This window comes from Heptranchias perlo, chromosome 24 (genome assembly GCF_035084215.1).
Source record: "Heptranchias perlo isolate sHepPer1 chromosome 24, sHepPer1.hap1, whole genome shotgun sequence".
In the NCBI taxonomy this organism is placed as follows: domain Eukaryota; kingdom Metazoa; phylum Chordata; class Chondrichthyes; order Hexanchiformes; family Hexanchidae; genus Heptranchias; species Heptranchias perlo.
This window is the reverse complement of record NC_090348.1, coordinates 36,989,890-37,013,287: the sequence shown is the minus strand read 5'-3', so window position 1 is coordinate 37,013,287 and position 23,398 is coordinate 36,989,890. Positions and strand designations below refer to the sequence as shown.

Here is a 23,398-nt window from a genome sequence, read left to right as displayed (position 1 = left end):
GAAAGTTCATTATCCTGAGTCATTCTCCTGCACACTTCAGCAGCCCCTTACAGAGTAGAAGCAAAATACTGCAGATGCTGGAAATCTGAAATAAAAACAGAAAATGCTGGAAAAACCCAGCAAGCGAGGCAGCATCTGTGGAGAAAGAGAGTTAACATTTCAGATCGAAGCCCTTTCGTCAGAACAGCATTGTCTGTTTTTATTACAGAGCAGTGTTGGCAGAGGATAGACCATGGTGCCTCAGAGAGGAAACAATGTTTGTTTTAGGGGGTAATTGGGGGGGATTGGGAGAAGAGAGGACAAAATGAGAAACTAACTAGTGCAGTCTAAATATCCACGGGCCAGGGTAGTGTTGAGAGGATTAAACCACATTCCATAACATGATTAATAATTCTGTAACACCATTAATAAGGTTCACAACAACAGCCACTCCTGACGATTTCTATTAGAAAGCGTGTATGCATGGATGTTAAATGTTGTAATCTGTGGTGCCCTCTATGTTACACTCATTGCCTATTGAACCAGGATTGCTAGATTATTAAATTCTGGATGTACTGTGAGCTTGCCCTGTAGTACCTCAGCCCATAGTCTCTGTGCCCTTTGTACTCTTACCAAACACCAGGGTCATCTTTCTGAGGCATCTTCCTTGTTACAGTCGCATACTATTGTTGTATCACTTAAAGTACAATGTGCAAATGCATTAATGTATTAATAAATGTATTAATTTGTATTTGCCATAATTAGCACATGACTAGATTAAATTGTTTAGCTCTATTTAGAAGCTGCACTTGCAAGAATAAAACCGTGGTACACAAAAAGCAGAAGTATTGCAGATTATCAGATGCAGATCATTCCCCGGGGGGTAGATTTTTTGATAGCCTCCTTCGGTTTATGTGCACTTTTCTTTAATGCCAAGTTACTAGGCATTGTTAATCTTACTACTAAGGCAGTGTATGTATTCCTGACTTGACTTAGATCTAATTGAAAACAACTGGCAAACATGTAAAGGGCCATTTTCCAGAAGGTCACCATTAGTTTCTTGAATATATCTCAAGTTTGCAAATGGAGATGTGTATTAAAGTGGATTATAATATAATTAAAATGAATTGGGAATGGGGTGGGGGTCAGGTACTTAAAAGAAGCTTCCAGATATCCAGAATTTACAGTTAAATGGAATATTATGGATACTCAGTAGGAAACTGTTACATCCAAAAATTATTCCAGGAGTGAGGAAAACCTGGTAATGTGTGAGTGATAAAGCACCAATGAGTTTTTAGTTTTTACTCACAAGCAATTTGAACTGGTAGTGTGATTATGAGTCAATTGAGATACTAATGAGGGAGTGCAAGGGTGTCAAATGTAACCTCGAGCAATTTTCTGTGACAATTTCCACTGTTAATCAATGCCAGTTTTTACACTGAGTTCAAACTGATCTATGGAATGTCTGAGCTGTATAAAAATACTCATATAGGTACATCCCACTCACTGAACTGTGTGGAAAACCTTAGTGTGGCCACAAACCAAAACAAACTTTTACATCTTTATATGATGAATGTATAATCACCACCTCATTACACATTCTCATACTGTAACCCATGTTTTGCCAGAAACTCAAAAGTATGGAACTCCCTACTTTCCTCCTACAAACTGCAGGAGTTTATAAAGCCACATTTGATAACACTAGTTTCTAATTTGCCTCATCTTCTCGCATACTCTTTTCAATCTATGAGCCATGGCCCTTTCATCTAGGTTTCGCAATAAGCTAAACTTTATAACAGGTGAGACTATTTCTGAGAGTCATGAGGTTCAGTTAACCTGGTCATTGGCTTCCAAACAGAAGCTTGAAGGAAGAAAAGACCAGTTATATTACCATAAAAAAATGTTTTGCAACTGACACTCAAACTGCTCCATCAATGCTCAAATAGATAAAGCCTATTTAAAGCTTCTGCTGTTGAAATCCCTCTCGGTTCTTGTCTAATGTAAGGAGTCCAACAACACCAGGTTCTAGTCCAACAGCTTTATTTGAAATCACAAGCTTTCGGAGCTTTCCTCCTTCGTCAGGTGAGTGTAGGGTTCCATAAAGGCACAGCATATATAGTCAGAGAACAATGCCTGGTGATTACAGATAATCTTTCCAACTGCCCGTTATCACACCTCGCCATAGATATAATCAAAGCAATCAAAGGAATGGATGGTGTTCAGACAGAGAAACATTACATCCAAGACTACTGAATACACAAACCGTCAGAACACAAAGACAGAGAGAGAGAGAGAGAGAGAGAGACCCGAAAGGCAGAGAGAGAGAGAGAGAGAATGACCAGTTGTATTAAAAACAGATAACTTTTTTTCGTTGGTGGGGTTACATGTAGCGTGATATGAACCCAAGATCCCGGTTGAGGCTGTCTTCATGGGTGTCCGTTCATCCGTTGTCGCAGTGTCTGCATGGTCTCGCCGATGTACCATGCTCTGGGGCATCCTTTCCTGCAATGTATGAGGTAGACAACGTTGGCCGAGTCACAGGAGTATGAACCATGTACCTGGTGGGTGGTGTCCTCTCGTGTGATGGTGGTATCTGTGTCGATGATCTGGCATGTCTTGCAGAGGTTGCTGTGGCAGGGTTGTGTGGTGTCGTGGATGCTGTTCTCCTGAAAGCTGGGTAATTTGCTGCGAACAATGGTCTGTTTGAGGTTAGGTGGCTGTTTGAAGGCGAGTAGTGGAGGCGTGGGGATGGCCTTAGCGAGGTGTTCGTCGTCATTGATGACATGTTGTCTAGACCTCAATGGGTTGAATCTGCCTCTTACCATAACTACTATCACTATGTTGAATGTAGTGCACTGGTGAATGTACTGTGATTCAGCCAATAAATCTGCAATTGTACCACTAGTGTGTGTGTTCCTACAGTTCACTGCAGATAGTTGTCTGTATGCAGCTCTTGTAAACACGGCCATTACCAGCGATAGCTGTCAGCACTGAGTCAGAGAATATATTCTTCAGAACCATCAGGTGATCACACAATTACTGGATGAGTCATGGTACATTCCCATTGCACCTATACATTGTACAGGTTCTTTCAAAAATATGCAGCATTGTGTGCTTCTAATATTTATTAACAGGCGAGGCTGCACTTCACCTTTAAGAGGAAGCTGTTGCTTTTCTTTGGCTTATCTGCACAAGCAATGGTAATGCTGGACTTAGTTTAAAGGGTCAGATGAACACATTGGCAATAACACCTTCCAAACCCACGACCTCTATCACCTAGAACGACAAGGGCAGCAGGTGCATGGGAACAACACCACCTCCAAGTTCCCCTCCAAGTCACACATCATCCTGACTTGGACATATATCTCCGTTCCTTCATTGTCGCTGGGTCAAAACCCTGGAACTCTCTACCTAACAGCACTGCTGGAGTACCTTCACCACACACGCTGCAGTAGTTCAAGAAGAAGGCCCACCGCCACCTTATGAAGGGCAACTCGGGATGGGCAATAAATGTCAGCCATGCCAGCGATGCCCACAGCCTGAGGATGAATGAAATAAAAGCTCTTTATCACCGCCTCATTTATATTATTTGAAATTCAGGGGTTAAAAGAAAGACAAACTGCTTCTTCATTTTAAAACTTCAACTGCATGGGAAATTCAGTGAGTGATTTTCCCCAATTTTCCTGACTGTGTTTTCAAAACTGGGTTTGCAGTTAATATTTGTTTGTTGAAACAGTTAGACATGCACTATATACTGACGCATGATTTAGGTAGGGTGCTGTCTCTAAAGTGGGCCGCATCATGGTGGAGTACAACATAGATTCAGTCCCACAGCTCCCTGTAGGGCAAGTCCATAAATTTCGGAAGCATTCCCAGCAGGATGCACTGAGAGAATTGACAAGGAGTCTTCCCAGGCATTGGCTAGCGCATGTTCTGGTGGTGGAGAGGGGTAACTAGAGGTGGAAAGGGAAAATCATCACTATGCAGTAAGAATGATTGACAAGGGCCTTGCATTAAATCACCGCTGTGAAGTTGTCTGGAACATGCAGTCAGCCCATAGTATTGCAAGCTTGTATGCTGACTAGGAAAGTACATCTGTAGTAGATTAGAATGTTTGTGTTCAGTGCAAGCATTACTGTACAATTTGTACTGCACATTTTATCAGAAGCAGTAGACTCTGTGTTGAGAAGAGCAGATGTGGTGAATGCTGACATACATTCTTTTTTAATATAGTAAGGCTACTCGTACTTATTACTGGCTGAAAATGTGCAAGCGGAGTGTATTCTGGTCGCTCTTGGGCAAGAACTGTTCTCAAATCATTAAACCGAGATAAAAAAATCAAAATAGAATCTTAACCTCAGGGGTGTAATTAAGGGGAAGAACAAAAATTGTTTAGCCACCTCAATGTTTGTGCAAAGCATTTTTTGTTCCAAATCTTTCCTCCTCCCCTCCTCTCCTGAAGATGTTAATTCATGCTGAGGGATGATTCCCGCTGGTCATTTAATCAGTAACAAGGGGGCATAAATTTAGAGTCAATACTAAAAGGAGATTAGAAATTATTTTCATACAAAAACTTATTACAATTATGGAATGCATTATCAAAAGTTGCTACTGAAGCACAGTCAATCACAGTATTTAAGAGGGAGTTCGACAAGCACTCAAAAAAAAAACTATTTAAGGGTACAGGAAAAGAGCAGGGAAACGGGATTAGATTAGACGGCCCCATAATTCCTTGGGATGCCAGTGTTGTGCCCTCCAGTGCTCTCGGTGTTTGTTTCGTCAGTGAGAGGTCGCCTAATTTTTATGGGGTAGGTGGGCACAAGTGCCACTATGGGCACATCTTCAGCGCCCACCCTCCCTAAGCGGCTGGAAACTTGGGCACCCACTTGTCATTGGGTGGGGTGGGGGGTGGACTTCCCTGGCCGCCCAGGGACTCTGGCCATGTCCTCCTTGGCTTCCTGTGTAAATGGGCCAAATCTTTTTTCTTCACAAAATGGGGTATTCCTTCAGAGTCAAGCCTCCTTCCTGGTTCAGCCCTCTGCCCCACCCTGAAGATATTTGCTTTCTAAGAGGTGGGTGGAGGTTCCACCCCTTACAAGTCAAGTCGAAAACTCCCACAAACAGCAGAGGCATGGCACAACTAGAACTTTGGTAGAACCCCCAAAGAATTTCAAGCCAATTATCTCTAATTTGGTGCAGGTACAATGAGCTGAATGGCCCTCTACTGTCATAAAAAAAAATGTAAGATTCTCTGGGGTAGAATTTCCTGGGATGTTTGACTAAATTTTGAGAGGGCAGCTAGGCCAGTCACCGAGTATTTTATTTTGAGGGTCCAAAGAGAGAAGTGAAGAGTTTGATGTAGCTGTACTGAATCAAGCTATTGTTCAGTGGCAAACATGACATCCACACATTGTAACTCCCCAAAATAATCAAATTACCATTGCTGCATGCTGGCTACACTGCTGTGAGTTGTTCGGGATTAAAATCATTTTGAAATGCATTTCGAATTCTTTTTTCTCCTGGCCTGCGGTTCTGTTGGGTTTTTAGCTTGAGCCCTGGAACTTTAAGAGTGCGCTGTTTCAGCATTCCGTCAATAAGTACAGAAAAATGCCTCGACATCTGTTCACTGTGAATCTCTCAGTGGAGCTGCACTGAGGGGAAGACACAGAGAGGATACTGTTAATTGCATCCAGGTGCAGGCTCGCTATAGAGTATACCTGCACTTCTTGCACATTCATCAAAGAGCAGCCCTAACCCACCAGTCACTTATTCTAGTTAGTGTCTGAAACCTGATTTATTTTCCAGTGAGCCCATTGGAAACCTTATAGAACACATACAATAGTGAAGGTAAAAGGTTACTCGAGCAAATTTCAATGATAATCTTGCAATATGAAGCAAATGGGAATTTGTGCCTAATCAGTGCTAACACTCATTCATTCACATAAATTATTGCCTTTACTTTTTAGTGCGTAAACTCTTTTTGCTTAAAAGTCAGCGATGTTAGTGCTGAGGAATGCAACATTTTCCATCTCAGTCACCCACTCAGCACTGCCAGGGCAGGTCCACCACGATTAGACCTGGAATAAAGCTCCTTTTTTGCCCCAGTAACAAGCCTCGGCTCCAGCCTCACAATAGAGTGGTTAGGTGACATTTATTTCATTTCCTACATCAGCCAATCCCTTGACTTGTCTGAGGGAGATTGCCAATTTAGTGCCAAATTAAGGGGCAGTTTGGTGTTGTAGTCCCTCTACCCCCCCCACTGCTCACTCGGAACTGGAATGAGATGGTCAGAACTAATTTCACATTGAAACCTTACAGATAACAAAGGAGACAGTTGTCTTATCGGTCTTGGGGGCATATGAAGTCAGATTGAAAGGCCAGTGCCGAACACCGCCCATTCCCCCTGCTTTTACTGGAACAAATGATCATTCACTATATCATTCACTCCCACAGATTACATAAAGACTTGCATTTATATAGCGCCTTTCATGACTTCAGCACGCCCCAAAGCACTTTACAACCAATGAAGTATTTTTGAAGTGTAGTCACTGTTTTAATGTAGGAAACGCGGCAGCCAATTTGCACACAGCAAGGTCCCACAAACAGCAATGAGATAAATGACCAGATAATCTGTTTTAGAGATGTTGGATAAATATTGGTTAGGACACAGGGGAGAACTCCCCTGCTCTCCTTCGAAATAGTGCCTTGGGATCTTTTACATTCACCCGAGAGGGCAGTCGGGGCCTCTGTTTAACGTCTCATCTGAAAGACGGCACCTCCGACAGTGCAGCACTCCCTCAGTATTGCACTGGAGCATCAGCTTAGATATTGTGCTCAAGCGTCCGGAATGGGGCTTGAACTCACGACCTTCTGACTCAAAAGCTGGCCACTGAACCATGGCTGACCCTTAGGGATTGTTTGACAATTTTCTGAGAATCGCCCATTTTGACTTAGCAGATGATCGGCACCTTATTGGAATTGGGCAAAATCTATTCAGGAAAGAGCGGAGAAGAGCAGGCCAGCAACTCAAAGGAAAAATATGTTTCCTGCCTGATACTTATTTCTAATGAATAAAACTTGTATGAATCATAGGTTTCTTTAGGAATCTACACAGTGTGTAGCGACTGTCCTCTGAGATATTCCGTGTTGCAGCAAGACCCAGGTGATGAAGCCGCCTCCTTGGAAAAAGGAATGAGTCAGCTAACCTGGGAGGGTGGAATTTAAAAATGTGGTACTTTGCATGCTGAATCAGTCGACCAAATTGGATGACAGAGTCTTCGAGCAACTGTTTATTTAAGACAAAAAAAGGTCAGAAAAATCCAAAAACGCACCGAAACTCCTGCTGCAGGATGTGATAGGTGTGAATTAAAACATGCTCGCGCTGGCCTCGAGTACAGGCAAGGCAACTCGTGATGATTAAGAGATAAGCCGACGCATGAAATGTGGGCAGCTGTCTGGCCTCCTTTCCTGTAAAGCTGGTGCCTTCAGCTTCTTGAACTGTTGTTTCTGCAGTGCTGTAAAGAAGAAAGTACTAATGATTAATCACATTACACAGCTCGAACAGAAAAGGGGGAACAAATATCGAGAAACAAATACATATCTTGCCAGGTGAAAACATCTTTAGATCTCAATCCGTGACGAGGTCTCCCCAAGGTTACTGAGGAGCACGAATGGCATCGAGTCGGGCTGTCAGCACTTCTGCAGCTCTGTGGCTATATTGGCTTTATTTAGATCTAGCTGACTTCATATTTCTTGCACCACATAGAGTCAAACCGAACTATATATAAAGCACCTTGAAAGACAGAAACGTATTGCAATATATAACATGTAAGCTCTTAAGTGTCCCTTTATTACGTGTATATTTTTCCCATTGGGAAACCTGGTCTATGTATAATAATATTTGTCTCTCTCTATATATAAAGGTGTTGACTCACATGGGGTATAGTTCCACTGGTGCCAACAGGCCAACCTCCCCCTCCCAGTACCTCAACCACGAGTCACTCAAGACCATTTGATCTGGCACCATAGTGCAGGTGAGGTCCACTTTACCTGACTCACTCGGCTTTGAGACTTCTGTTTGGACATTATGTGGGCAATAAGGTAACTGGGCAAATCTCTGAGCACCAGCCTGGCAGCACACACCCAGCACCGTCCCTAGGCCTAAGACCAGCCCTCCATCCCGCCACACAGCTTTTGGCTACTCGGTCCTTCTAAAATTCTGGGCGCTCCCTTAAAAAGGAGTTCTCTTAAAAAAATAATCTGCTCCTAGGCTGATTCCAAGCAACATTATGAAACATTTAACACTGTAACAAGGGCTGACGGAGAGACAAAAAGAATGGCACAATTTTACGCATGGAAAATTGTGGGGAACACTGCCATGATTTCCAAATAGGCGCTTAGGTGGGTGAGGTTCCTTGTGGGGGGTGTGCAGTCGGAAAATTGGTTCTTAAGTGTTCAGAAAGCTCCCTTTGTAACGGTTCCCCTTTAAATATTTGCCTCTCAACAGCAGTTGATATACTAAGCCGCTCAAGCAGTCAAAGTCTGCATAATTCCACATTTATTTTTGTACTGCAGCATACATAATATTTATCCCTGATTCAGTGAGATGGATTTATGGATAATTAGTTATACAGTTAATCAAAGCACAATATATGAATATTAAAGCCAGAATCACAGCAATAGCAACAGTATTTTGTGTTAGTACATTGGTTGAAAGGCACACCAGACAGATAATAAGGCTTTGACCAGATACCTGACCTGGTGAAGGCTCATAAATGACCTCAACTATTTGCTGTGTTAACATGCACAGAATACTGAGTGGCATAGGATTTCAAAACACTCATCCATCAATATAATAACTTCCATATAATGTAATGAAAATGCACATCCATCAATATAATTTCAAGATATATCTCGAAATCTCCATCCGTCGGTATTATCATTTTAATATTATACTTGTAGATCTCCCGAGTTGTTGCTCATGGGGGGAAAAAAAATTGAAATTAAAAGGAAGTCGTATTTATACAGAGCTTTATCATGTCATGGATTACTTTTTTAACATACAGTGATTGTTGTTATGTAGGCAAACTGCAGGTAGGTGAATAAAGAAATAAATTTCTGTCTCTTATATAATATTAATAAATAAATGTGTGCACGTAACTCGACACAGCTACATAAATAAATAAATATACATGTGAAAAATTCTGCAGTTACATAAACAAATAAATGTGTGGATGCATTGACTGCAGTTATATAAATAAGCATGTGCGGGTAACAATAATTGGCATTTATATAGTGCCTTTAACATTGTAAAACGTCTCAAGGAGCTTCACAGCAGCATAATCAGACAAAAAATTGACACCAAGACAAAGAAGGAGATGTTCTTCTCAGAAGGATAGGTGACCAAATGCTTGGTCAAAGAGGTAGGTTTTAACCAGCATCTTAAAGGAGAGAGAGCGGTGGAGAGGTGAAGAGGTTTGGGGAGGGAATTCCAGAGACTACGGCCTAGACCGCCGAAGACACGGCCACTAATAGAGGGGCAAAGGAAGTAGGGGATGCACAAGAGGCCAGAGTTGGAGGAATGTAGAGTTCTCGGAGGGTTGGAGGGTTGTAGGAGGTTACAGAAATAGGGAGGGGCGAGGTCATGAAGGGGTTTGAACGCTTCATTTAACATCCTGCAGTTAAATAAAAGTGTACTCGTAATATGCTGCAGGTACATAAGCAACTAAATGTGTGCACATAATGTGTTGCAGTTATATAAATGAATGGTTGCAATTAACAAGCTATTCTGTGTATGACCTGCCACCGATTGTATAATAATTGATAATAGAGCAGAAGAGTGTGAGAAATGAATACAATATAAATAAAGATTAGAAATGTATGTAATAATTCCATAACTATAAAGAAATATATATATAAATCGTCATTCATATCAAGTCATTGCCATGTTTCTTATGCAAAACTGTAGGACTACTTGCCTTCCCTTCCACTTGCAAACAGACTTCTACAGCACAAGTTGCCTAACTACTGTTTCTTTCTGTACTACAACAACAAAAACTTGCATTGATATAGTGCCTTTAACGTAGTAAAACGCACCAAGGCACTTCACAGGAGCGTTATCAAACAAAGTTTGACACCGAGTCACACAAGGAGATATTAGGACAGGTGAGCAAAAGCTTGGTCAAAGAGGTAAGTTTTAAGGAGCTTAAGAGTCTTAAAGGAGGAGAGAGAGGTAGAGAGGCAGAGAGGTTTAGGGAGGGAATTCCAGAGCTTAGGGCACGGCTGCCAATGGTGGGGTGATTAAAATCGGGGGCTGCGCAAGAGGCCAGGATTGGAGGAGCGCAGCGATCTCGAAGGCTTGTAGGACTGGAGGAGTTTACAGGGATACTAATCTTGTCTTCCACTCATCTCAACCTTCATGTCCTTGAAGGTGTCCTGCACTATGGGTCTTAGCCCTTCATGCAGGATTCTCAATTGCGAGTACTTATGCAACATAACATAACACTAGCTAAAAATAGCCACGACAACAGTCATGACATTAGAACTGGAGTGGACCAGAGTGATTTGTTACACATAATATTGGTGTCACCTAACCACTATTTCTTCAATTTCCTCAATTTCTCTTCTACTTGGTTGGTTGCCCCTTACTCCAAACTGGGGAACTCCTTGCCTTCCACAGTCTTCTGCAATCAGCAGAGTTTTATAACATATTTCGAGTCTACTATTCTAACTACTATTTTTCGATTCATCAATCTTTGCTTCTATTCTCCACCTTGATGTCCTTGATGGTATCCTGCACTATAAGCCCTAGAACCTTCACCTAGGATTCTCAACCTGTGAGTCATGGTGTAACGTGACAGTAATTAGCTGAAAACACTCAACATCAAAGCTGGAGTAGATCAGAGTGATTTGTTAAATGTCAAATCTCACCATTCTCTAAACATAAATAATACTAGTTGGCTGTGATCTCAAAGCTCAGGTCATGAGTATTTAACTAAAGTAGTCTCATCAAAATTCCTTGATTGGATTACTACTACCTTGTAATTCACTGACAGTCTCACTGTGTTCAAATCAAGACATTTTCTAATATAATTGATTCTTTCCCAGAATCTCAAAACTGGGAAAGGTCTAGTTCAATCATCACTACCTAATAATATAAATATGAATTTACTTGCTCTTATTTGAAGTAAAAGCAGAATAACGCTGGAAATGCACAGCCAGTGTATCTGAAAGAAAAGAGTAGGCTAATTGTTTTGGGGTGGGAGCTTTCATCAGAGTTCACTTGAAATAAGGCCCCAGCCAAATGTTAACCTGCTTTCTCTTTCACTTGCTGACTGACTTTCTACTTTTATTTTAGATCATTTCTATTTATACTTCAGATTTCCAGCATTGGTGGATTTTTTAGTTTATGATAGCTCCAACTTGATACTTTTATAGGTTTGCACATTTTATGCTGACTAATGAGTTGATACCACAGAATGCAGCAGTCAGTAGAAACTGAGATGCTTGAATGAATTTTTCATGGTTAATGCAGTGGGAGGTCAAATTTTTACATAAAGGGAAACCCTGGAAAGTCAGAATGAACCTGATCAGAGACAGTCACCACGGCGTTGGTAAGATAATCATGTACCAAAAAAAGATTTTAATATGTACAATATGGTCGTCACCTGGATCTATCAGAATACGTTTTAAATATGCTCCATATATATTTCTTCCAGTCAAGGTTGATTGTGTTTAGTCAATGTTCAGAAATAAAACTGACGGTGTTATCTATAGTGCATGTGAATACAGACACTGCATCTAAACAGGAACATTACATAGAATTACATAGAATTTACAGCTCAGAAACAGGCCACTCGGCCCAACTGGTCTATGCTGGTGTTTATGCTCCACACGAGCCTCCTCCCACCCCTCTTCATCTAATCCTATCAGGATACCCTTCTATTCCTTTCTCCCTCATGTGCTTATCTAGCTTCCCCTTAAATACACCTATGCTTTTCATATATGCTTCTCTTCAGTCTGGGTTTATGTCATGAAGGGTTAACTCGAAGGCGACTTGGACTCTTGTAATATATGTTAACCCACAGAAAAGATACATTGATAGCAAAAGAAAGCCAATCTGGGCTCCCTCGATGACATAGAGGTAAAGTCACCGGGAGTGATTTTAACCCTATTTGCCTGGCGGAAACCAGGGGGGGCGTGGACAGTTAAGATTGCCCAATTTACTTACCCGCCCTGGAGCCGTTGGGGGCTGACAGATTCCGATTTCCACCCGCTCTCCTGAGCAGATGGGAGGGATGCCTGCCCAAAGCCGGCGGGGTCCTTTCTAACACACGCATGTCAGGTCCCGAAGACATTATTGGGAGCCGACTGCAATTTTACCTTGGCAGACAAAGCGGGAAGCGGTAGCGAGTTTCCTGCCAGGCTGACCCAGCGGGGAAGTGGCCATAAGAGGCCCAGAAAGGTAAGTTTTTTAAAAATTTTTAAATTTCCTTGTTGGGCCAGGAGGAGCAGGCATCCCTCATCATGATAAGCACAGAAAATCTCCCGCAAAAAAAGTAGATTGATTTTGGATGGAGGGGTAAATTTTCATCTTCATCCGTTATAGAACTCGGCTAATTTCAATGGAATGAAAATCGGATTGGTGCTATAACAGTCAGGTAACCCTCTCTGCTAGGTTACCACCCATGTGACGAGGACAAGAAGTTTACTCCAAATGCTCTAAATTCCTCTTGACTCTAAAACGGCACAATCAAGATGTAAAATGAGACCCAGGGTTTTCCTTAAGTTCAAACCAGTGTAACTCACTCAAGCCCCTGATCTGGTGAGTTATGTCACTGTGGGGCTTTATGGTAAATTGCCAAGTCTTGTCACACATCTGATAATTACTAAAACAAAACACAGGCCTTTTCTTTACACTTTCTTTTTGGTCAGCTATGTGTCTGAAGTGCAAGGAGACCCATTTGCAATGCTTAAAAGTTTTCTGTTTGCCCAATATGGAGTTCACATTCTCTGAATCAGAGTATATCAAGGCAAAACACCAACTCACTTGTATGTCATTCATTCTGTTTTATAATTGCCATGTTCCATCTCCCATAATATTTAAAAAATTTGCAACAAAATCCACATGAAAGTGGTTGGATCATTATTTCTCTTATAAACTAATAGTAGCAGCATGTCCTGTTTTTTTTGGCTAGCCAAGAGCTGGACATGTGTAAAAGTACTGAGTTTCATCTTGCTTAAAAGTCTCCAAGGCAAATTACTGAAAAATCCAGATAAGGGTTGGAATTTCCTGTGAGGGTGAAATTGGGAAGTTAAACCCAAATTTACGCCCATTCGTGCGCCCATTTTATCAATGTCCATTTACACCCAAATTTCCAGTGTAAAGAAGCAGAAATCAATGTAAACAATCAGGGCCAGAGGCTTATCTCAGTGAGGATTGAAAAAAACGCTCAGAAAATCACAACAAAGCAGCAGAAAAATGACTTTGTTTCCTGCTGTGCCTAAAATTCTGAGCTTAATTTTACAGCCACTTTGAACCAGCGTAATTCCAGGAAATTCACATGTATGGTTCTTTAGCCTGGAGGAGTCATTATATTGAGCTGAGATACATTCAGGCACTCAGGCATTCAGGGGCGTAAAAGACCGAGGAAATTCGAGCGTGCCGTTATTACATGTGTAACACACTTGCGTCCGAGTTTCCTCAATCATTTATGGCGGGTATTTGCTTTAGACCCCAATTACATGTATCTTGGGGCACAAATACACAGGAAATGCCACCCCAAGTAGTTTCCATCTGCCTCTTACAGAGTATACACACTTGCTCCATAGGAACACATCCTACTTACTTAAAGAATTTATGCTCAGGTCCTAAGCCATATCAATGCTGTTGTTATTGGTTTAAAAGAGCAAATAGTAAACACAATTGTTGGATTTCACTGGTTAGCTTGCAAATTTTTTAACTACATTTAAACATTTAAGTGAATTGGACTGAATCTTATCTGTGTTTTTTTCCATGGTGATACATCACAGTGCACTCAATTATCTATGTCATTTGGCAGCAAAGAGCATCACTTCATCCCTTTGAATGAATATTATTGAAGTTTCCTGTGCCTGTTTTCCTGTAATGCCTTGATGTCAGGTGCATTGGAATTTCATTGTTTGACACAGGTGAAGATCATCTCACACAGCACATAAAAGAATCACAAAGGCAATCAAAATAAAGGGATTGAGATCATTCTGAACCTGATGTTGAGGTGGTCTTAGTGACGTTGTTATGGTTTTTATAAACTGTTGGATTTAATGTTCTTTTACATATTGATGACTTTAAAATTTTAAATTTAGTTATGAAATGTACCATCTGACCAGTTTCTTGCAAGATTGAATGTTTACCTATCAATTTTAGTTGGGCAGTTACTAATCATATTTAAGTTGTCTTTATAGTGATCACAAAGATCACGTAGTACAGATAAGGAAGGCCATTCGGCCCATCTAGCTTATCCCTTCAAAGAATTTATGATCCCCTCATTATAGCATCTGAATGCCACTAGAATGATTTCAGGGGACTTCTCTCAATTCCCCTTCCTGGAGAGCAATTTGATGTCCAAACATAGGCATTCATGCTGTGCAAGCCCCACCCTCTCATACTGAATGGAACATGGCCAAACCAACAGCCTTTAAAGGGACTGCTGAAGGCCATTAAGACATGGGGCTGTATTTTAGCACCCGCTATCGGGTGCGTTCCTGCCGGGGGGGGCTCCGAAAATTGGGGGAATCCCGGAGCGGGTCGGGAGCCTGGCTCCAACCCGTCCACTTCCGGGTTCCCCACAGACTCGCCGACATGCGCGCGCAGCCCCTGCTGGTGGGACTCCCGCAGGCAATTAAAGCCGGCGGGGTGCCACTTGAGAGTATTTATTCAGGTATTTCAGGTCATTAACGGACCTGATTAAGGGAATATGTCAGGAGGGGTGGGATTTTAGAAACAACTGGGACTGTTTCCCATACTGGGGGAAACACTCCCAGTTCAAATGGACGTGTTGCAGCTATCAGCCTGTGGCAGCTGCAAAGGTCCATTTGATAGGTTTGGGACGGGGTCGGGGGGAGACCCTCACTCATTGCAGGAGGCCACTCTGTCACTTGGGACAAAGTTTGGCCTCCACCACCCTCCTCCTGACAATCAAATTCACCAACTTGCACACTTACCCCGACGCCCTCAGATGTACATCTTCCGGATGGGGGCCGCCGTAGCTGCAGTCATTACCTCCTCAGAGGGCGAACAGCATCACCAGCCTCGCCATCCACGCCGTCCACCTCTGACACGTGGAGCTCCACAACACAGTGCTGTGACACATCCACCTGCACAGCAGGAGGGAGGGCAACCACAGAGAGAGATGCGTTGCAGGGGGCACTACCCTCGCCACAGGGTCTACAGACCGAGGCTCAGCTTCCTGGACCTCTCTGAGCAACAGTGCACACGGAGGCTCAGAGTCACTTGACACGTAGTCGTGGACATCTGCAGCCTCCTTCATGCCGAGCTGCTCCCGGCTGGCCTGAGCACCATCTTCTTACCTGTCGCTGTCAAAGTCACCACTGCCCTCAACAACTTCTCCTCCGCATCCTTCCAGGGTGCCACCGGGGACATCGCCAACGTCTCGCAGTCATCTGCACAAAAGAGCCCTGCAAATACACCTACACCCACTTTGCAGTGACACAATTGGTGGCATCAGGTGTGGGTGTTCATTGTGATCCTCAGGAAAGGGCATTATTGCACAAACCAGACAAGATTCACAAAGATGTGGCAGTAGTGGTGCCAATATAATATGTGATGTGAGTTGGTCAGAAATTAAATATAAGTAAAAACCATGACAAACCCTCAAACACCCTTGTGCATCCCCTTCATGCTCATGACACGTTTGCCTTACGCTTCCTACTGCACATATGTGATGCATGCCCTGTGGCTGCAGCACAGGTAGTGGCAGGTTGAGTGAGGCTGACTGTGAAAGAGATGCATGAGAGGGTGAGTATGAGATTGAGCCATGAGATTGTATGAGGATTGGGTTGAGTGGTAGTGGCGGGATGAGTACTGGCGAGGTGAGTAAGTGCAGGTAAGATGAGGATGAGGTTTGAGTGGGTGTGAGGGGTGATGTGACAGAGTAGTGTTGGCAGTACAGAAGGAGATGTGGGGTGGGGGCAGTGATGTGGCAGACAGAGTGTAGGGGAAAGAGTAAGTGTACTCACTTTGGCTGACCTACTTAGGTCATTGCAGCGCCTCCTGCACTGTGTGCAGGTGCGCGATATGTTGGTGGTGCAGGTGACCTCCTCTGCCACCTCGAGCCAGGCCTTCCTGGTGGCAGAGGCAGGCCGCTTCCTCCCGCCTGCCGGGTGGGGAAGATCTCTGGAAGATCTCTGTCCTCCCCCTCCTCCTCACCCCATCTAATGATACCTGGAGTGAGGCATCATTAAACTCGGAGCAGCCTTCCCCCTGTGCTGCTCCATGCTGTATTTTTTCCTATTTGTTGCAGCATCTGTCAGTGGAGGACTTCCCCTTTAAATAGAGCTCCTCCAGCTGACAGAGCTTACTGCGCATGCGCAGTCCGCCCGAAGCGCAGATCAGCAGTGGGGAACCCGGAAGACCAGGTAAGTGGATCCAATTAGGCTGCGATTGCGCGGGGGGCAGACTGATTTCGCCGGGCGTGTTACCCACGTGCCCGATAGCCCCCCCGCCGCGAACCCGCAGCCCTGGCAATATCGAGCCCATGATTATTCTTCCTCTACAAAAATCCTGCCAGCTGTTACCTGGCCTTCCTCACTTCCTCCCCCTTCACAAATGATCCTAGCCCTCTCCTTATGGGTTGCTGGATTTCCCACCGAGTCTCCTATCAATTAAAATCTGTCTACAACATTCTCGTTAATCCTTTTAAAAGATGGAAAATGCTGTATTGTCAGAGTAATGGGTGGAGGGCAAGACTGATCGTCTACTTGTAAATAAATCTGACTAACAGACATAAACTGTAAGACACAACAAGCTACTGAAAGTGCAATACTTAAAACAATAAGGAGAGAGAAGTAGTCCATAAGGGGTTAAAATACCTTTATGCATTTATCAAACGGTTTGATAAGCAACCAGATTCTTTAATGAAACATTCTTTGTATACTTTCCCTATGAAAAGTTTTACAGGATGACAAATATTCAATCCATGGAGTTCAGATCTCCAGAGAGAACTAAACTGAATAATCAGAGCTCCATTTTTATGCCATGGGAAATCTTTTAAGTTTCAGCTGCCTTTGAAGTTTATAAGTAACCAGAGAGCTCAATAGAACTCACAGCATGTGGAGAACAGGGTCAATGTTGGAATATGATTGTCTCTCTGCAAACATCTTCCTTAAATTTCTTCAGTTATCAGAAAGACTGAATTTGTCTGTTCCATGGTCTGCTAATATGTTCACATTTCAAACTACCAGTCCTCACCATCAAGCAACTTTTGACTAAATAATCTATATTTTCCAGTTGTTATTTTAACACTGACATTAACTCAACTTAATGCGAGCATTAAAATAATGATAATCAGAAAAACTAGGACACTCAATTTCTGAACAGACAAATTGATGCAAAAGGAATTCATCTAGAACAGATATCTCACATTGCCACAGTCTGATTGTGCAGTCAGTTACAAGTATTGGTCATCCTTGTCACAGAAACAAGGGACTTTGCCCAGAGATACCATTAGCTGAAGTCAATTTTAAAATCACATTTACCCTGTCTATCTAAAGTCATGTAAATATATAATACAGAAGTCTGCCATTTTGTCACAATGGGTTCATATCTGATTCCTGAGTTCAGTTGAGCCATGGTTTGGGAGACAACGGGGTCGATGCTGTGTGATATTAGTTCACATGAAGTTCTTCTGTTCACTATTTTAATAAAGGTGCTAACCTATTTAAAATAAATGGGTTAATTCCTTTGTTAAAATAGTAGGCAAAAATTTTTCATGTGAACATGTTAATGTGTTTGGTACTAATATCACACAGCATGATTCCACTGAGTGGATATTTTCCAGGGAAGAGGGAGGAAAATCTAAGAGAGGATCACCTTGGGCCATGGCAATGAACTCTCTGAACGGCTGGGAATGTGGGATTAGCAGAAGGCTGGGAATGATTGGCTTTTTGGCCTACCCATTCTCTTAGCCAGGGATGGTACGTGGGGCGGGTGAACCTAGGAGGGAAAGCTGAGAAAATAAAATTTCTTTAATATTTCAAGTATGTCTATCAAGAGTTTCTAGCCAACAAGAGTTTTACAACTGTTTAAAATACGTCAGCTGAACAAGACTATTATGTATATAATTTTCAAACACATCTAAGCCTCTTTTTAGCTAAACTGTCCAACAATGGCTCTATGACGAACTTCATGAATAACTAAATCAATGGATTAGTAGCCTGATCCCGTCCTTACCCAACAAATGCACTTTCCTGCAGGAGTCACTGGATATCCATCACAATCAAAAACCCCGGCTTATTTTTTATTTCCGTTCTCCAGCCCACAGGTACTGAGGCCAATTGTGATGCTCCAGCTGAAATTAGCTAAATCAGTGCAGATCGGAGGTTGAACCCGGGGATGTCTAAAGGGTAAACCTTTTGCTTACAAACTTCTGGCATGGAACCTCACATGCTGAGAGTGTATTTTGGCATGCAGCTCATGACTTTATCACCTATTAAAACTAATGGATGGAAAGTCATGGGCTGCGTGTACAAGATTTCCCTTTAGCGCTCCTGGTAGTATAGGCTCCGTAGCAGGAACTTGCAAGCGGAAGAAGTACACTCTGGTCTGTATGCCTAGGTATTACCATGTGCGATGCCTTCATCCACTAGGCCATTGGGCAAGCTTGGGCAGGTTGCTCTGTTTAGCCATTACCCCTCACGCATCACTTCCTGTGAATCATGAAAAGAATGTTTTCCTTTCACACAATATTCACAAAAAAACTCCATCGATTTTTTAAAAATGTAAGCATTATAAAGTAGAATTAGAGAAATGGTCTGGATCAAAGAGCAGCTCATAATTGCGTTTTTATTTGGAGTTGACCTCTTGTACACTTGCCTATGGTGCAGCAATCCTCCAGCAGTTGCCACAGGATTAATTTAAGGAAGTATTTCAAAAATTATATTTAATGTTTTTCACTGTCTGCAATGCCATGGGAAGTCAAGTGTATAATGTGCTCAATTAATATTTGCATTCTGATTTTACAGAATGAATTGAAATGCTTCACTGTATTATTGGATAAACCAGGGATGCATTCTCCATTTCAGCATCTTAGTGATCTCACACAATCCTATATACATTTCCACAATCCCTTTGGCTATTTAGCCTGCTCCTGTATATTACAAGCTCTGAGTTTATCTGAAATTAACAATTTGTGTGTTCAACACCTGCCAAACCATTCTCACAATCAGTTCAAATCAGTCAACCTGACCTCAACATTGTTACTCTCTCTCTCTGTTTTTATATGACCAGGAGCAAATTAATCGAGTCCTGTGGTGAAGAGTTCCTCTCAGCCTTATTGATAGTAACTAAAGCGTATTGTAAATTTGGGAGCAAAGTGTTAATAAATGTTCATTTTTATTGCTGCTCCCAGGTTTGTCCTGATGTCTAAAAAGTTCTCTATAGCACTAGTGAAAATTTTCCAATAAAACCCCCCATTAAATTACTTTACCACATGTGAAAGGTAAAATTAAGGGAAAAATCTGTTTAAATCATGCTGTGCAATGTTACTAACAAATGCATTAATGTGTTTACATGAAAATCCTCTGTCTCCTGCTTTATTTTAAGTTAAAGTTTTATGTAGATTTGGCAATTTGTTTCCTTGAGAAACTCGCCTATTTAAATGTTTCGGTATTGACACTGACTGAAATTACATTTATTTTGTTGTATTTGTGATGTTCTTCAGTTTTTACTATTTTTCCCATCAGTACAATTAGTTCCTCATTCTCACAGCTGGTAATTATGTTGATCTGTCTATAAACTTTTACATTGTTTCTCATTGAAGTGCAATGTAACCATTTAGCTAGTTAAACATCAAGGCCAATAATTCAATGATGTGGAGATGCCGGTGATGGACTGGGGTTAACAATTGTAAACAATTTTACAACACCAAGTTATAGTCCAACGATTTTATTTTTAATCCCACAAGCTTTCGGGGGCTTTCCCCTTCCTCAGGCGGTGTCATTTCCACACCGCCTGAGGAAGGGGAAAGCCCCCGAAAGCTTGTGGGATTAAAAATAAAATCGTTGGACTATAACTTGGTGTTGTAAAATTGTTTACAATAATTCAATGGCAGACACCTGATGTGCTGCAACGCATCCTGCACCCACTCCCCATATAATTGGTCATGGCTAAGGTTTTCAACCTGCTCTATGGGCTCAGTGCAGTTGGCCAACTCAACGAGCGCTGAAAGTCTGTACACAAACTGCGGGCAAGGCTCATTAAATAAAATTCAAATGAGAAGGCCTTCTTATTTTTCTTTATTCATTCTCGTGATGTGGGCCTCACTGACAAGGCCAGCATTTATTGTCCATCCCTAGTTGTCCACTTCTAGACTTTTAACTGCTAGACAACTTCAGAGGGCAGTTACGTGTCAACCACATTGTTGGGGGACTGGAGTCGCATATGCACCAGACCGGGTAAGGATGGCAGGCTACCTTCCCTGAAGAACATTGTTGTGAATCAGTTGGGTTTTTACAACAATCCGACCGCTACATGGTCACTTTTACTGGTGCCAGCTTTTTAATTTCCAGATTTGTTTAAACTGTGACTGGAGCACCAGTACAGTGCATTGGTCACACAGAATCCATTGGTAACAGCACTGAAAGGAAGGCCCAGATTAAAAAAATATACCCTGGCTGGCCCTTCCCCTTTCCCCCACCAACAACTTCCCCCCCCCCACAAAAAAAAACTGCTGAGTGTTCAATGGGCATCCAGTAGCCTTTACTAACTGCTGTGACCCATAATTGTGGACCTTTGCCCTAACGATCCTGGCATGCCATGAGCGACAGAAAGCTATCCAAATCATCTGACTCTGTGTTATTGGTTGAGGTTAGCTCATTCATGTGCAGGCTCGTGGCGTGCCCAAACAGTGCCTACCTCAGCGGCATTGCCTGGGCACCAATGGGGAGCAAGTCTGAGTCGGGTCAGTAGGGTATCTCTGTACAACTCTTTTATTTTCATATTTAAGCATCTGCAATCCTTCCAGGATAAATCATTGGAACATAGGAACTGCCATTCAGCCCCTCGAGCCAGTTCCGCCATTCAATTAGATCATGGCTGCTCTGTAGCTTAACTCCATCTACCTGCCTTGTTTCCATAACCCTTAATATCCTTGCACAACAAAAATCTATCAATCTCAGTGGCCTCAGACCATCCAGAAAATAAATTGTACACTTTCAACATTTATCTCCCCTTCAGAAATCTTTAAATCTACTATTATGGCAAAACATATTTTCATGTACTTTAAGTTTTGTCTTCCTGCTACAAAAGTGATGGAATAATCCGATCAATTGTAGTTTAAGTTAGGAAAAGAGAAAGGAAAGAACCTGTATTCATATAGCATCTTTCATTTCCTCAGAACATCCCAATGAATTACTTTTAGAGTGCAGTCACTACTGCCATGTCGACAAATGCAGCAGTCAATTTGTACATAGTAACGTCCCACAAATAACAATGAGATGAATGATCAGTTAATTTGTTTTGATGATGTTGGTAGAGGGATAAATGTTGGTCATGACACTAGGAAAACACCTGACTCTTCTTGGAAAAATGACATGGGATCTTTTATGTCCACGTGAACAGGAAAACAGGGCCTTAGTTTAATATGCTATCTGAAAGATAGAGAGCAGTCCTTTTCCCACTGCACTTTCAGTGTAATTACTTGTTTTGACGTGGCACAAAACTTCATTTAGGGTTGCTTTTTTCAGGTTTTTTCAGCTAATAGTCAGCTTTGCTTTGTTGGGTAAGGGTATCAAGGGATATGGAGCTAAGGCGGGTAAATGGAGTTGAGGTACAGATCAGCCATAATCTAATTGACTGACGGAGCAGGCTCGAGGGACTGAATGGTCTATTCCTATGTGTCCAGGTTGATATATATGAACTGAGGCAGGGCAGTATTAGGGTTGCTACAGTTGGCCTCAGCAACTTTGAGCAGTGAGAGAAAAAGTCAGTCAGAGTTCCTGCTCTTGATTGCTATCCAGTGAGCCCACTGTGGAAAATGGCCATGTGCAGACCATGGTTGGGGGCAGGATTAGTGTCGGCTATTATGCTGCTGTGGTCAAGTAGCCCATTGACCCTCACTATTTAGGCTCATATATGGCCATCTGGTTGAATTACAGGAGTGAGGCTCTCACTGGTGGTACCAAACATCATGGGGGAAATCACCACAGAAGATCAATGGAAACCCTGGAGAAATGGTGCAAATATCCATTTTCCATCGTTGATGTAGTTTTCCTGGGGTGGGGGGGGGTGCGGGATCAGTTGGAGTTATAGTGGGAGATCCCGAGAGCCCTCGTGGAAATTTTTCAAAATGAAGTGAGAAAATTGGAGGAAGAGAAAAAGCGTTAAGAAGTTATCAAACTAAACAGTTATCATTTCAAAAAGCCTCGCATCATAAATAAAAGAAAGTGTGCCACAAAAAACCCTTAGTAATATTTGCCCATTAATTGATAACAAAGTGAATGCTTCTAACAACTGAATAAAGCAGGTGATTAAGTTACAAGTTATAGGTTTCCATTCAGAGCTCATGAGGTTAGTCTTTGGGTAATGTTCATGTAGTCTTATGTTGGGTTTAGATCTGAGTTATTCCTTTTATCTCTATACCTTTAAACATTTGTAAGCAACTTACACAAAATACTACCATTTAACCTAAGACAGATTTAAATGTCACTTACCATCCTTTTCCTTAAAAGGAGATGCAACTTTATTCTTTTGAAATCTGTCCTGTTGACATCTGCTTTGAAGGTAATTTTCAACTTTCAATCCTATCTGGCATCATCACATCTGTTTCTTTCAATCCTTATGTCTGTTTAACTTACTACCATTTCTGGGAGTACTAGGTATCTTGCTCTGCAGATGTCTGGGTTTCAACTTAGGGATTTTTTTAAAGAAAAGGGAACTGAATCTTAAAGCCTGAAGGTAAAAGATACAATAACATGAAAATAAGATATCAGAAAGAAAAAATAACAGTCGAAAAATCTTTATGCTTTATGTTTACTGGGTGCCCCTTCTTAATAGGTGCATCTATAGAACAGATTCTTGCATTGGCCCTGACTGGAATAAGCTTTGATGAAGAAGGTTGAGTTACTGGTTCAATATTTCTTCATTATGAAAGGCTGTGAGTTGTCTGAGTTTAATATTATCTCTATGCATTTTAGGCCTCTTTTC

General features: G+C 42.0%; 1 long non-coding RNA gene across 1 annotated transcript; it reads right to left on the bottom strand.

Annotated features, from left to right (window-relative positions):
- Positions 1-2,002: 2,002 nt before the first annotated feature.
- LOC137341876 (uncharacterized) lies at positions 2,003-23,139 on the bottom strand. Its single transcript, XR_010967146.1, has 3 exons — positions 22,906-23,139; positions 7,311-7,493; positions 2,003-3,518 (listed from the first exon to the last, which is right to left on the bottom strand). It is a non-coding gene; the product is annotated as an uncharacterized lncRNA (long non-coding RNA).
- Between the last annotated feature and the right edge of the window lie 259 nt (positions 23,140-23,398).